At 44.1% G+C, this 14,281-nt stretch overlaps 1 protein-coding gene across 1 annotated transcript in view; it reads right to left on the bottom strand.

Moving 5' to 3' along the window:
• LOC114693826 (mitochondrial intermediate peptidase) overlaps positions 1-14,281 on the bottom strand; it is a 134,715-nt gene that overhangs the window by 66,704 nt on the left and 53,730 nt on the right. The gene's annotated exons all lie outside the window — the stretch shown is intronic.

Here is a 14,281-nt window from a genome sequence, read left to right on the forward strand (position 1 = left end):
GATATCTGAAAACTGAATTTACGAGTACATTAAGAAGATCACACACCATGGCCAGTTTGTTTCATTTATGGATGGAAGGCTAGCTCTATATGTGCAAATCACAAGTAAAGAGAGAAATCACATAATCATCTCAAATAGATGCAAAAAAGGCCTTTGACAAAATTTTATATTCCTTCACAATAAAAGCTCTAAGGAACATAGGAATAGAAGTAACACATCTCAAACACACTAAACGAGAAAACTGAAAAGCATTGGAGCTACAATCAGGAGATAAAGGAACACAACTCTCACTGTACTTTCTTGGAATAATGATCAAAGTCTTAGAACATAGGACAAGAGGAAGAAAATAGGAAAGGAAGGTATCAAATCATCCCTATTTGCAAATGACACGCTCCTATCCTTTTATTTTTATTTTTTCTTTTGATTTTTTTGAGACAGGGTTTCTCTGGGTAACTGTCCTGGCTGTCCTGGAACTCGCTTTGTAGACTAGGCTAGCCTTGAACTCACAGAGATTCACCTGCCTCTGCCTCCCGAGTGCTGGGATTAAAGGCGTGCGCCATCACCGCCTGGCTATGTTCCTATCCTTAAAGACCCTCAAGGGTCCATCAGGAAACTTTAGACTTCACTTTCAGCCATATAGCAGGATACAAAATCAACACATAGGAATCAGCAGCTTCCATGTTGGGCACGTGTCCGAGCACGTAAATTGCTTGCCTTTCAAACATGAAAACCTGAGTGATAATTTTTTTGCACCCTGAAGGCCTCTCCACTAACGCAGCAAACCGAATCAGACCGAATTGGAAAAGCCCAAGTTTAAGCCCCTCAGAGAGGAGACCAGGATGAGAGACTGGAAGAACCACATGTCTCTTTTCTGAGATGCAACTTATATACCCTGTGGGAGTGGTCTTGAGCCTCTCTGGGGGAGGAGCTGTTTTTGGTGGGCTTTGAAGGGGCGGGGTTAGGGAAAGAGATAGGGGAGGGGAGTTGAGGTGGATCTTCTACCAGAACATTCCAGAGTCATTGGGTATGGGGGTGCCAGGGTACCAGGGGTTGAGGTGGAGCTCCCACACAAACACTGAATTCAGACCTACAGCATTCATGTGTAAAGCTGGGTTTGGCAGCACACACCAAAATCCCAGTTTAGCCAATCAGTGAGTTCAGTGATGACTCTATCTCAAAAAATAAGGTAGAGAACAATGGAACACACCATACAACGTCTGTCCTCCACACACCTATACACACACATACATGTGTATTTGCACACAGAGAGACACTACATGCACAAACCAGAGGAAGAGAGGGAGGTCACATGCACACACCAAGTAGGGAGGAAGGCCACATGCATACACCACGGTGCGTGTGTAGGGGCAAGTGTCAGCAGGTTTTCTATATACCAATAATGAACTTGCTGAGAATGAAATCAGGGGAAATTATCCCTTTTACGATAACTTCACACACACACACACACACACACACACACACACACAATTTCACACCTGGCTTTCCTCTCAGGTAGAAAATGACAGAGCACTGTCACCCGTGCTCTCCATGGTAGGCTGGTCTGCATCCTTAAACTCAGACACTACAAGGTCCCTTGGCTCAGGAAGAGCTGGAATGTTAGCTGCCTCTTCCTGCAGCAATGCTGGCAGGGAACCCACTGAGCTTTCTATGTGGTTGGAGGATAGGACACACCCAGTGGGTCACTGTTATAAAAAAGGCATTCTTGACAGGAAGGCAGCAAAGCCTGAGAAAGAATCAGCAGACCCAATTATTAAAGGCACGCATGTAGACTCCTGCAATGCCTCAGCATGTATAATAAGACAGGGTGTGCGTCAGAACCACAACCCAGACTCGTGGCTTTAGCCTAGAGATAGTTCACTGGACAAGTATCTGCTGACGGTCTGCCCTTCCTCTGACTGGTACAGTTGTCAGTCAAGAAGAAAAGACAGCTCTCAGTTCTCCAGGAACTTACACTCTAGCCCATCTTGATATTAAAAAAATACTACTGAAAAACCAAACAGACAGTTTTTATTATTTCAGTTCCCTCGGGCTCAAGGATCAAGCACGGGGCTTAACCCCAATTTCCTGCAGAAAGTAAGCATCTGGCCTTTAAGTCAACTGTACTAATCACAACGATTCTCACACGCAAACTTCATCCCTGCAAGCACATTTGTGAACTTCTGCACCTGTTTGATTAGCAGCCATTGGACAATAAATGAGTGAACATTAGATGACAAACATTTTTAATATTTCAAGGAAAAATAAAATGATAAAATGCAAAAAATAGAAGTATGCTAAAGGTACCAGCCAACTTTTCACCCATTCATCCAATCAACTGGTGGTATAAGGTACTACTGTGGTTAGCTACGGGAAGACAAGGGTTCTCTCTTCTCAGCTCAAGCTCTGTCTGAATGTAAGTTTCCATGTTAATTTAGGCACTGTCCACTTTGAGAAGAATCCTGCTTAATCAACGTGCTACTGTTTTCTGTTGCAACAAAAAGGTCTCTGAGGCTGGGTGTTTTATAAACAAAGAATTTATTTGGGTCACACTTTTAGAAACTAGCCGTCCAAGAATAGATGGTCCTAACAGTGAGAGTCTCCTGGCAGATGGTGAAAGAGGGTGGGAACATGTACAGAGATCACATGGAGACACAGGCAGAGGAGATCACATGGAGACACAGGCAGAGGAGATCACATGGAGACACAGGCAGAGGAGATCACATGCAGACACAGAAAGAGGAGATCACATGCAGACACAGAAAGAGGAGATCACATGGAGACACAGGCAGAGGAGATCACATGGAGACACAGAAAGAGGAGATCACATGGAGACACAGGCAGAGGAGATCACATGCAGACACAGGACAGAGGCCTGTTCACTTCTAACAACCTGCCTCAGGAATTAATCAGGATCCTCAGGAACTGTAGTCATTTCTTCTAGGGTGGTAGCATTACCCCAACACTGCTACACTGGGGACCAACCTTCCGGCAAATATACATTTGGGACACAATCCATTTCCAAATCACAGCAGACAATCTAGCCAGAGTCCCCATCCTTAAGACTGGATCTTAAGACTCCCTCATCAGCACCATCTACCAAGTGGTGCGTGGCCATCAAGGTCCATCTTCACCAAACATTCTGTAGGTCTGATTATTTCCTGCTTCCCAATGTTTTATCCACCAAAGTCCCTGACCTAGTCCTCTACCATACTCAAACCCATGTCCTCCTGTGTCTGGAGGGGAGATGAGCAGAATCCCTCTCCTACTGTAAAACTCTATTGCAGTTGGACCCTCTGAACAAAGTTTGCCTTACTGAGACTGTACCTTTTTTTTCTTTAAAATATCAGATAAAAAAAAAAAAACCATAATCCTGCCATCTGGATCACATGGCGCTGAAGATGTGGAGAGGGTGGCATCTGTGCCATTTCAAAATCCAACCCCACAATCAAAGCATCCTGCGACTCAATGACAAGGCCATTCCTATACAAAGTTTTGTTTTTGTTTTTTCAAATTAATGTCCCAACAAGTTCTCCCCAAAAGTGTTAGAAGTAGTAATACAAAACACAGTGATTATAATTATGCATCCAAATACACAATTATCATATAATTAATGGATGGCAAGGTGAGAGTATGGAAAAATGTCAGCAGGAAAATCAAATGAGGCCAGAATTGAAGGTGGCACATAAAGACACATTTCTCTCCATTCCCACACTTTTCACAATAAACTGAGCTCTAAGCAAGCCAGCAGTCTAGAAAGCTGAACTCCCAGAGGCACCATGAATAGACCAGACCGTTCCTGGAAGACTCCAGCAAGGCCTGAAGACCGAAGCTCATCAAGTCACACAAACAGGTCTGAGAGCAAAACTTGACCTGGACAGAGTGAGAGCTGTGAATTGATTATCTTCTTAAAATACTCACCACACTTCATGGACGTGCGGAAACAGGAATGTGCTTAAGTAAAGTGCATTTGGCCAGCACTCACAAAGTTTGTTTTAAAACTAAAAAGTCTACAGTATTTAAAGCATTTTAATTTCTAACCACCCAGAAAATTCTGATCTTCAAAACATGTAATTCCAACGTTCCAGATCAACAACTATAAATTTCTACATGGCATATATTTTATCTGAGATAAGGAGTATATTTTCCACTCTTTTTGGAAAACCAAAAGAAAAGACAAATGTAGTAAGAAGTTAAATCCTAGGGGCCAGTGAGATGGCTATGCAGATAGAAGCACCTGCTGCTGAATCTGATCACCTGAACTTGACCCCTGGGACCCACAGTGGAAGGAGAGAACTCACTCTTGCAGGTTGACCTCTGACCTCTACATAAGCATGTACACATACATGCACACACTAAATCTAAGAATTTCAATTCTAAGTGTTCCATAAACAGTACATTGTGTACTCTTCCTAAAGGGCTTTACATGTGTCATTTGGAAAAGTGCATTAGATAGTGGACGGTAGACTTGGAGGAGTTGGGAGAGAAGGGCACTTGTGAATATGATCAAAATGCATTACATGCATGTATAAAATTCTGAAAACCTCATTTTTAAAAATGTGAAGCGTGACTTAACCTTTCATCCATCCTTTCAACTGTGCAATGGTAGAATCCAGGGAGCTCTCTGTTCCTGGCGTTAGCCTGGGGCCCACTGACTTTCAGGCATCCTGTCTGGCCACTGCTCCATGGTGGAAGAAAAGGCACCCAGAGCAGGTCCAGCTCATCAGCAGGTTCACTCAAGTCCCTCTGCTGAAGATTCCCTGTCATCCTGGCTCAGGAACAAAGACTTGCTGCAGGGGTATGCCTATGCTCCAAGAGGACTTAAGCCCCTTTCCCTCAGCCTTATCCATACTTTGAAAACACAAGTGATTCAAAGCATTGACTTGGAAATGATTAAAGCAATTAAACGTACACTTCTACCAAGAGAAGAAAATGTTCTAGTACAGAAACCTCCTTAAAGAAACAAGGGCACCAGGGAGCTCAGCAAGGGCACCCAGGTGCACTGAGGAAAGGGCTGTGCCCTGCCCTTGTCATACCACAGGTGTCCAGAGCTCTCTGCCAGCCCCTTCGGAGCTGAGTCCACACCACACAGCTAGCTCCCAGGTGAGTGGCTCATGCTGTAAACTACCAAGTAAGGCCACAGAGGGCCTGCACTGCCCTCCCAAAAAACTTGTCTACACAGTACACAGGCAAGTTTCCATTCTGCAATTTTCGGTAACATTTAGTATAAATATTCTTCTGATGGAGGTGTTTCATTTAAACAAAACAGTCATTCTAGCAATATCCTTACCAAAGCAGCTTAGTTTCAGAAAGGATTTTTTCCATCTGTCAGTCCTGACAGACTACCCTGAATGTAGTTTCAGAATATACATGGTTAAACTTTATCCTTCAGAGTCTATTAGGAAAAAGCACACAGGTACTCTCTCTAAAACTCCCCAGGTCTGATGCTACCCTGTTTCCCAGTAGGTTTCCCCTGTGTTGAGTGAATGAAGATCGTGTCTTAGGAGAAGACAGTAAAAAAGGCTGAGCAAAGACAGACAGAGCAGGGAGACCCCAAGCTTTGTCCTCAACTGTGCTTTATCACAGTGTCCAAGGCAGCCTACCAAGCAGTGGAGAGAAACATGCATGCAGGTGATCTTCCCCAGGAGGAGAAAAGCAGCTGTACAGGGAAGCATGTAGGAGACGGTAACCGATGTACAATGCCTGAAGAAGCATCCCACCAGAATGCTGTACAAGCAGTGGAGAGAGACATGCATGCAGGTGATCTTCCCCAGGAGGAGAAAAGCAGCTGTACAGGGAAGCATGTAGGAGACGGTAACCGATGTACAATGCCTGAAGAAGCATCCCACCAGGATGCTGTACTAGCAGCACTGTGCTAGTAAGTTTCAAATTCAAGGATCAGCTTTGAAATAGACAATAAACAAACAAACAAATAAAAATGAGGAGGGATTCCCCCACTCCAGTTTTTGCCATTGATAAATAGGAACATGGTAGACATGTTATTTTAACAATTAAAAGGTACCATGCCAATAACTATAGTCACTTCATTTGCTTATTATGGTCATTCAACTTGAATTTTTCTATGGCTATCATTTTTTATTTAAAAATAAAAATGTTTATGCTTCTTTCTGATAATTGAGACCAGCTTTCAATGACTCAATGACAAAAACACTAAAGCTGACTATAAACTTAGGAGCTATGCATCTTGTGCTGGTGGTGACTACCCAGCCCAAATGCCCATGGCTTTGCCAGGCATCCAACACAAAGTCCTGTTCTAATATTTAATTAACGTATCCATCCCATAACCATTCATGTGTTTATGTGAAGCCAATAGCTTCAATTTAAATTTCTGCAACCTCAATCTCTGAGGCCTGGTCAGGCGCCTTGGGTGAAAGGGTCCCCACAGCTCTCCAGCAGTACAGAGCACCCTCTATGCACCTAAAGCACATAGCTTTGCTAGAACTGACTCCCAGCGCTTATTCAGTCATGATTTCTCCTCCTCAATGTCAGACATGGTTACAGCCCCAAAGGGGAAAAAATTGTAGAACTGTCCTTCTTTCGTGTCAGGAATGTGCTCTGTTTACTGGGCAGCATTAAAGGCATTAGTCTAAATATGAATCATAGGATGATGATTATGCAACTTTAAGGAGCCTAAAGAAAGTAGAGACCAGCAAGATGATCACATCTGGGGCATCAAGGCATAGAAAGGCCTTGATCATGCTCCACATTATGAAAATTTAAGCAGAGAGCATTCAAATAAATGTCTAAACAATTAGCTAAATATCATCTTAGGAAATCAGGGAAGCTGAGCATGATGGCACACGCCTTTAATTCCAGCACTTGGGAGGCAGAGACAGGTTGATTTCAATGAGTTCAAGGCCAACCTGGCATACATAGTGAGTCCAAAAGCTAACCAAGGCTATGTAATGAGATGCTATTAAAAAAAAGATGGCCGGGCGGTGGTGGCGCACGCCTTTAATCCCAGCACTCGGGAGGCAGAGGCAGGCGGATCTCTGTGAGTTCGAGGCCAGCCTGGACTACCAAGTGAGTCCCAGGAAAGGCGCAAAGCTACACAGAGAAACCCTGTCTCGGAACCCCCCCCCCCCAAGAAAAAAGAAGAAGAAAAAAATGAAAAGAAATCAGGGAAGTTGATAGAACAAGGAAGGAAGAGAAGAAAGAATAACAACAAAGCAAAAAGTAATCAGTGAACTCAAACCAAACAGAGAAGACTCAGCATTTGCTCTTTGAAAACACTAATAAGACAGACACCTGCCAAGAGTAATAAAGGAAAAAAGGGAGAAAAATAATACTAAGTATGTGGAAAGGGATATAATTACAGATGAAGCTGAAAATGAAAGATAAAAGAATACTATAAATAACTATGCCAATAAACTTAAGAACTTGGGTTAAATTTCTCGAAAATTACAACTTAGCAAAGCTTACTAAGAAGACATCCAGTCCAAGGAGCTCAGTGACTACTGAAGAATCAAATCACTCTCTACAATCTTCCCACAGAGAAAGTAAGTCACAAAGGGCGTTAGAGATGAACTTTGACAAAGCCTTATGAAACAGATGATTATAGCTTTATTAAACACACACAGACACACAGGCACTCACACACAGGATCAAGGCAAGTCATATTCATATACAGCTTTTACTCAAAAAATGGAATGAGGCAAGAAAAAGAAATGAGATATGTGGACTGGAAAGAAAACAAAACACACTCTCAGCAGAAGTAACTGATGATGAGGCTTTCTTAGTTAGGGTTTCTATTGCTGTGAAGAGACATCATGACCATGGCAACTCTTGTAAGAAAAACATTTGAGGGTGGCTAACTTACAGTTTTAGAGGTTCAGTCCATTAACATCATGGCAGGGAGCATGGCAGTGTGCAGACAGACGTGGCACTGTATGTAGCTAGAGTTTTTCTGGTCCTGCCTGGCCCACAGTCAGGACAAATCTCTCTCACCTGCCAGTCCCACAGCCGCTCAGACCCAACTGAGTAAACACACAGACTTATATTATTTATAAACTGTATGGCCATGGCAGGCTTCTAGCTAGCTGTTCTTATATCTTAAATAACCCATTTCTATTCATCTATAAGCTACCACATGGCTTGTGGCTTACCAGTATCTTACATCTTGCTTTTCATAGGGGCGGCTGGCAGCGTCTCTCTGCCTCAGCCTTCCACTTCCCAGAATTCTCCTCCTCCTTGTCCCGCCTACCCTATCCTTCCTGCCTGGCTACTGGCCAATCAGCACTTTATTTATTAACCAATCACAGCAATACATTCACAGCATACACAGCATAGAGAACATTCCACAGCAACTGTAGTAGTAGCTGAGAGTCCTACTTGCAGGCAACAGGAAGTGGACTGATAGACTAGGCGGTATCCTGAGCATAGAAACCTCAAGCCCGGCCCCACAGTTACACACTTCCTCCAACAAGGCCATACCCACTCCAACAAAGCCATATCTCATAACAGTGCCACTCCCTATGAAATTATGGGGGCCAATTACAGTCAAACTACCACAGAGGCCTTTCAAAGTCTACAGGCAGGTTATCACAACCAGTGACACTTTTGTAAAGTTGCTAAGAATACTCACAACAGAACTAAGTCTGGCAAAAGTTGACCAAGACCTTAGGGAAAAAAACATTAAAACTTTATTCCAAGACTTTTAAGAGATCTGATAAATGGAGGGCTATGCCATAGTCATGAATTTGAAGACTCAATCCTGACACTGGTATATGGCACAGATACACCATATACACCGATATACTGGTGCACACATAGAAATACTGAATTCTTAGACTTTTCAAAACAAAACAAAACAAAAAAACCAGGTAACTTGATTCTACAATGTCTAGGAAAACACACAAGGGCCCAAGAATAGACAAAATTTTTGAGGAACAAATTGAGGAGAACTGGTCCTATGGTATTGAGCTTATTATAAAGCTATAGTATCAGAGAGCATGTGGAAATGCTACCAGGACAACTCACAGGTAAGACAGAGCACACTGCACTGACTGTCCCTTAGGTGACAGGTGACTGGAGGAAGGGGGAACCGCCCTGCTCCGAGCAAGGCAGTTTGAATGCCAATGCTAATATAAGCTGCAAACTAAAATTCTGGAAACAGGGAAGGTTACTATTACACACGGGCAGAGTTTATAGCAGCTATCTGGTCTACTTAGGAGCTTGGCCACTTCAATTCAGCTAAGAGTCCTGGTTAAAAATCTATTCTGAAAAAGTAGAATGGGGACAGAACCTCGGAACAAAGGAAACCATAACCCTAACCACTACCTTTGGGCTCAATTTTAAAATTTTACCTAAAGCCTGATGTGAAAAGATTACAACCCCTAAAATGGTACAGAGTGATCATTCCTCTTAGGAATCAGTATCCAAGGGCAGTGAGAGAAAGAAAAAGAAAGCTCTGGGCACACCTCACTCCTAGGAAGGTATTTCGGGAGGAGGTCAGAGGTCAGGAATCAAGCCTGGAGATGCTCAACATTTTTAATGTTGGGAGTGAAGCCAAGACTATCTTCTTGATTCTAAGAACCTAGTGATTATGAAGTCTGCCTGTGATTTTATGATGGGTTTGGGGTTAGGGAGACACAATGTGCCATTAAATACAAATGGGTAGACAACAGAGACCGCAGTTTTCAGAAGCAGGGATGCTGCCTATTAGAAAGGTGTAGAGAAGGTAAAGAGCAGTCTGCAGAAGCATGGTTACCTCTAGATGATTTATACTCTCTCAGAGCAAGTGTAAAGTTCCAAAGGCTGGAACCAATAAGCAGAGAGGAGAGGGACATAGGACATACAGGCCTCCAGTACCACAGGTCCCAGTGTGGTCCACAAGGCGATGAATTCGTGGGGACACTGTCAAATGAACATCTCCAGTGCTCATCACCTGACCTGTGCACAGCCCCTGTGAGTCACAAAAGCCAACTTCTAATTCTTCCAACTTAAAGAACTCACTGGCTGCACTCTCATCTAGCCACGGTTAGGAGGTTCCTGACAGATTATCATGGACTCTGTAAGCTTTCTAGAATATACTTCATAGGAGGGGTATATTTCCTTCCCTGAAAGCAACTGGACAGGAAATTAACCATGAAGACACTGCCCTGGGCTCATCTGCCATTTATTTATAAAGACTTGGATTTAGTAATTAACTGAATTCTTAAGGCTAGAACTGCCCTTAAAATAAAGGGAGGTGGGAAATCAAACCACGGGATGTCTTAATTAGAACAAGAAGAGGCGAGCCCTCTGAGGATCTTAGAACGTTTATTTATGTCTCTTGCCTGTGGGCATGCTCTGTGTTCTCCATGAAATCATAAAATTATTTTAAATTCCTTAGACTGCGTCTGCAAGTCCTGAAGGGCACTGGACATGACTTCTGAGTCTGAGTGTGAAATTAATCCAAAGCAGCTTAATGCTTCCCTGAGGCATGTCTATCTTGGCGTGCATTCGGGGTCTACTGCTGGTTTTTTGCAACTATAATTTTTCAAGGGGACTTTTTTTTTTTTTTCCTGAGATAGGGTCTCCAGGCTGGCCTTGAAACTCCCAATACCCCCGACTCTACCTCCCAAGTGCTGGAATTACAGCATGCTTAGCTTCTGAAAGGGCTCTTCTTCCTGAAGGAACCCCTCTCCTTTACTGAACATTCCCCCATCCTCTGTGCAGTGGCACCTCTCCATTTCTCTGCCTGTTCTTTACAGGGATGCTCACCTTTTAAAATTGACATTTGTACCAATCATGAATTTGAACCCAAGATTTAACACACACACACACACACACACAAGCCACAAAAAACACTGTGACTATGAAAGCTTCATGTCCTTCTACAGCTACTCTTGGGGACCCTTGTCCTCAGTCCTGTGTCCCTGAATTGCTTCCTTAAAGTATGCCCTGCTTTCCCTTCCACTGGTGACTACTAATTTCCCTTCCTACGGTCACCATTTTGCCATTGATCCCAAATACTAGAAGGGCCCATTTAACTTCTAGATTTTAAGTTTGTATTGCTATTGCCTTTTGGACAACAATGTCATCCACTAATACATCCAAATAAGAACCTGGCAACTTCTCTTTCAAACTGAGCCTTACAGAATTCTCTGACATGTAATGTCTACCTTTGACCCCACCCCCAACTATCTAAAGTAGTCTCCATGACTAGTTCCTCTCTCCCCCTTCTCCCCTATTCTCCATCCATCCCTCCTACCCCCTTCTCCCCTATTCTCTGGACATTCCTGCTACCCTCTTCTCCCCTATTCTCTGGACATCCCTGCTACCCCCTTCTCCCCTATTCTCTGGACATCCCTGCTACCCGCTTCTCCCCTATTCTCTGGACATCCCTGCTACCCGCTTCTCCCCTATTCTCTGGACATCCCTGCTACCCGCTTCTCCCCTATTCTCTGGACATCCCTCCTACCCTTCTCCCCTATTCTCTATCCATCCCTCCTACCCTTCTCCCCTATTCTCTGGACATCCCTGCTACCCACTTCTCCCCTATTCCCTCCATCCCTCCTACCCTTCTCCCCTATTCTCTGGACATCCCTGCTACCCACTTCTCCCCTATTCTCTGGACATCCCTGCTACCCCCTTCTCCCCTATTCTCTGGACATCCCTGCTACCCGCTTCTCCCCTATTCTCTGGCCATTCTGCTACCCACTTCTCCCCTATTCTCCAGCCATTCCTGATACTCCCCTAAGTCCTTCACAAACCCTTGTGAGGACTTTCCAGGACTTTTGAGGGCTTATCTTCCTAGCAAATACCACAAGACTGCCCTACTCCACATGGCCACCCCTAAGCTGGCAAGCAGGGGTCAGGGTCACCCTCATCACCTGCCGATAGACTTAAAGCCCTCACTGCTAAGGACTGAACACGGCCACAGTTCAAAGGTGGCATCTGGGGAAGCCAGCAAGAGGAACAGAGCTGTAGAGAAGTCAGTGGCCAGGAGCAGCAAGCACCCAGGAAGGGAGGCAGCAAAGTCCAGCGCCAACAGTGCTGGGGAAACTCTCTGCAGGGAGTGCACTGGGCTGAGGTGTATGTGAAGAGCATGCACACACAGGAGCAGCTTTCAGACAAGCACAGGCAGGCCAGTGGGGAGACAGATGAGCTGGGGCTGCTCACGGGCAGCTCATACAAAACGCCCTCAGAAATGCAATATTCCCAGCCTGTTCCTCAGGACTCTGTACAGCTCACTAAGTCAAGTGTTGCCCTTAGACTCTGGCCCAGTCATTCCCACCTGTCTCCTCTGGATGCCAGGGACACTTAAAAGTAATGATTTGTTCATGTCATTCCCCTCCTAAGACCCTTTCATTATTTCCTCCCTTACTGTTTCTTCTGCTTACAGAGCCTTTCACCACAGGTCTCTCCCTGACTACTCCTCTCTTCCCCTTCTCCCCCATTCTCTGCCCATTCCTGCTACTCCCAGGAAAGGACTTTCCAGGTCTTTGGGTGGCTTTTCCTTCTAGCCAAAATGGCCCACCTTGTCTTGGCCTTGGGAACTGAAGACATAAGCCTTGGGATAACACCTGACTTTTGCTTTTAACTGTGAGACGTGGAGACTGGCATGAAGCATAACTCAACAGGAACTTTCGGGCTGGGGACTTCACATCCTTAGCATGCCTCAGTAAGTGCCAGTATGCTTTAACCAAATAGACAGGGCTACTGAGAGCTGGTGGAGAGCCTACTTCCTACAGCCTTTTCCAAGACCTCATGTATTCTCTACCCTCTTCTAGCTACTCCTTGCACCCTTAGGCAGCCGGCAGCCTGAGCGGGCTTTTCCAGGCCATCCTGGGTATGGGGCATATGGCTCTACTCCATTGGCCTCATGCAGAAAGCAATTACAAAATTCCTATCCCTCCCAAACGCCAAGATGCAGCTATGGATGGCTGCACTACTTTTTGCAGGGGTATGTGCTGCCACACCACTGACCATGCCTACATAATCCCCAAACAACTCTTCACAATAGTTCATTTAATTTTGCTATTTTAATAACTAAACTAGATTATAATGAAGATTCACTCAGATTAGCCACCTACTATTCCAGAATTGATGAAAATAGAATCAAGCCCTCAAAGGACAACCAAGCCACATTCCACATCTGGAGACAGTCAGAAAGAGACTGAAACAAAGGTGGGGTCAGTCCTTTGTTTTCTCCTAATTCAATGAATTCCTTCAAGTTTCACTTTTCTCCCACTCCTGCACTAGGCAAAAGTCTAGAGCCAAGAGATGCAAATAGTAATGTAAAGCAGGGTACACTATGATGGGAAATGTTCAGAGGGAAAGAGTGTATTTTTCAATGAGCATGGGACAGTTGGGTAGGGATGTCACTTAGTAGCTGATCATGCAGCTAACAGATGCAATGCTGTGGGCTAGATCCCCAGTACCACAGGACAACAACAACAACAACAAAACAAAACAAAAACACACATTTGGGCCATTAAAGGGCAACATACCATCAGTTACACTCACAGGAACTATTTTGTACTATCACTCTCATGTTAATTTGGAAGTGTTTAAAACTGCAATGCACACACACACATATACACAAAATACACACACAGAAAAAAACTTGAATTAAGGAATTTTCAAACTTCACATCATTCAGATAATAAAGTTGCTAAGAAAACAATTCAAGCAAAGAGAACAAATGTCCAGAAGCAAAGCTCTTTGCAGTGAGACAAGCTTGAATGCTCAACCAGTACACAGCAGGGAAAAGTAGGGACATAGTGCCTTCCTTTGACAATGAAGATAGGAACAATGAGAGTAGATTATCTGGCATCAGATAAAGAGCAGCTGTTTTTCTGTACATGACCATGTGCTGGGAATTATAAGATTTGACAGCTTGAGGGGTGGTGTCTGCGAGACCAAAAGAAATAAGCACAAAATGTTCAACATTATTCAGGAAGCCATAAAAAGCCAATCATGGCAACCCAATGTACAATATGGTAGCCTGGGTGAGAACCCCTTATCCAAAATGCCTGAGACCAGAACTACTATTTCAGATTTTGAGTGTTTTCAGGTTGGGGATATTTGCACACACACAGCTAACACAGCTTAGGAATAGGAGCCCACTCTTAACAGGAATTCACTGTTAATCAGACCTGTTACCTTACAAATACACACGGTGGCCAGCCACTTGATGTGGTATTTTGTTTTGTGTATTGTGGTTTGACTATGACCTGTCTGTTGCATGAGGTCAGGTCTGTGATTGTCTACTTGTGAAACTGTGTCAGTGTTCAATGTTGAATTCTGAACTTCTAGAGTGGAAATGACTAGCCTT

This window comes from Peromyscus leucopus, chromosome 9 (assembly GCF_004664715.2).
Source record: "Peromyscus leucopus breed LL Stock chromosome 9, UCI_PerLeu_2.1, whole genome shotgun sequence".
NCBI lineage: Eukaryota > Metazoa > Chordata > Mammalia > Rodentia > Cricetidae > Peromyscus > Peromyscus leucopus.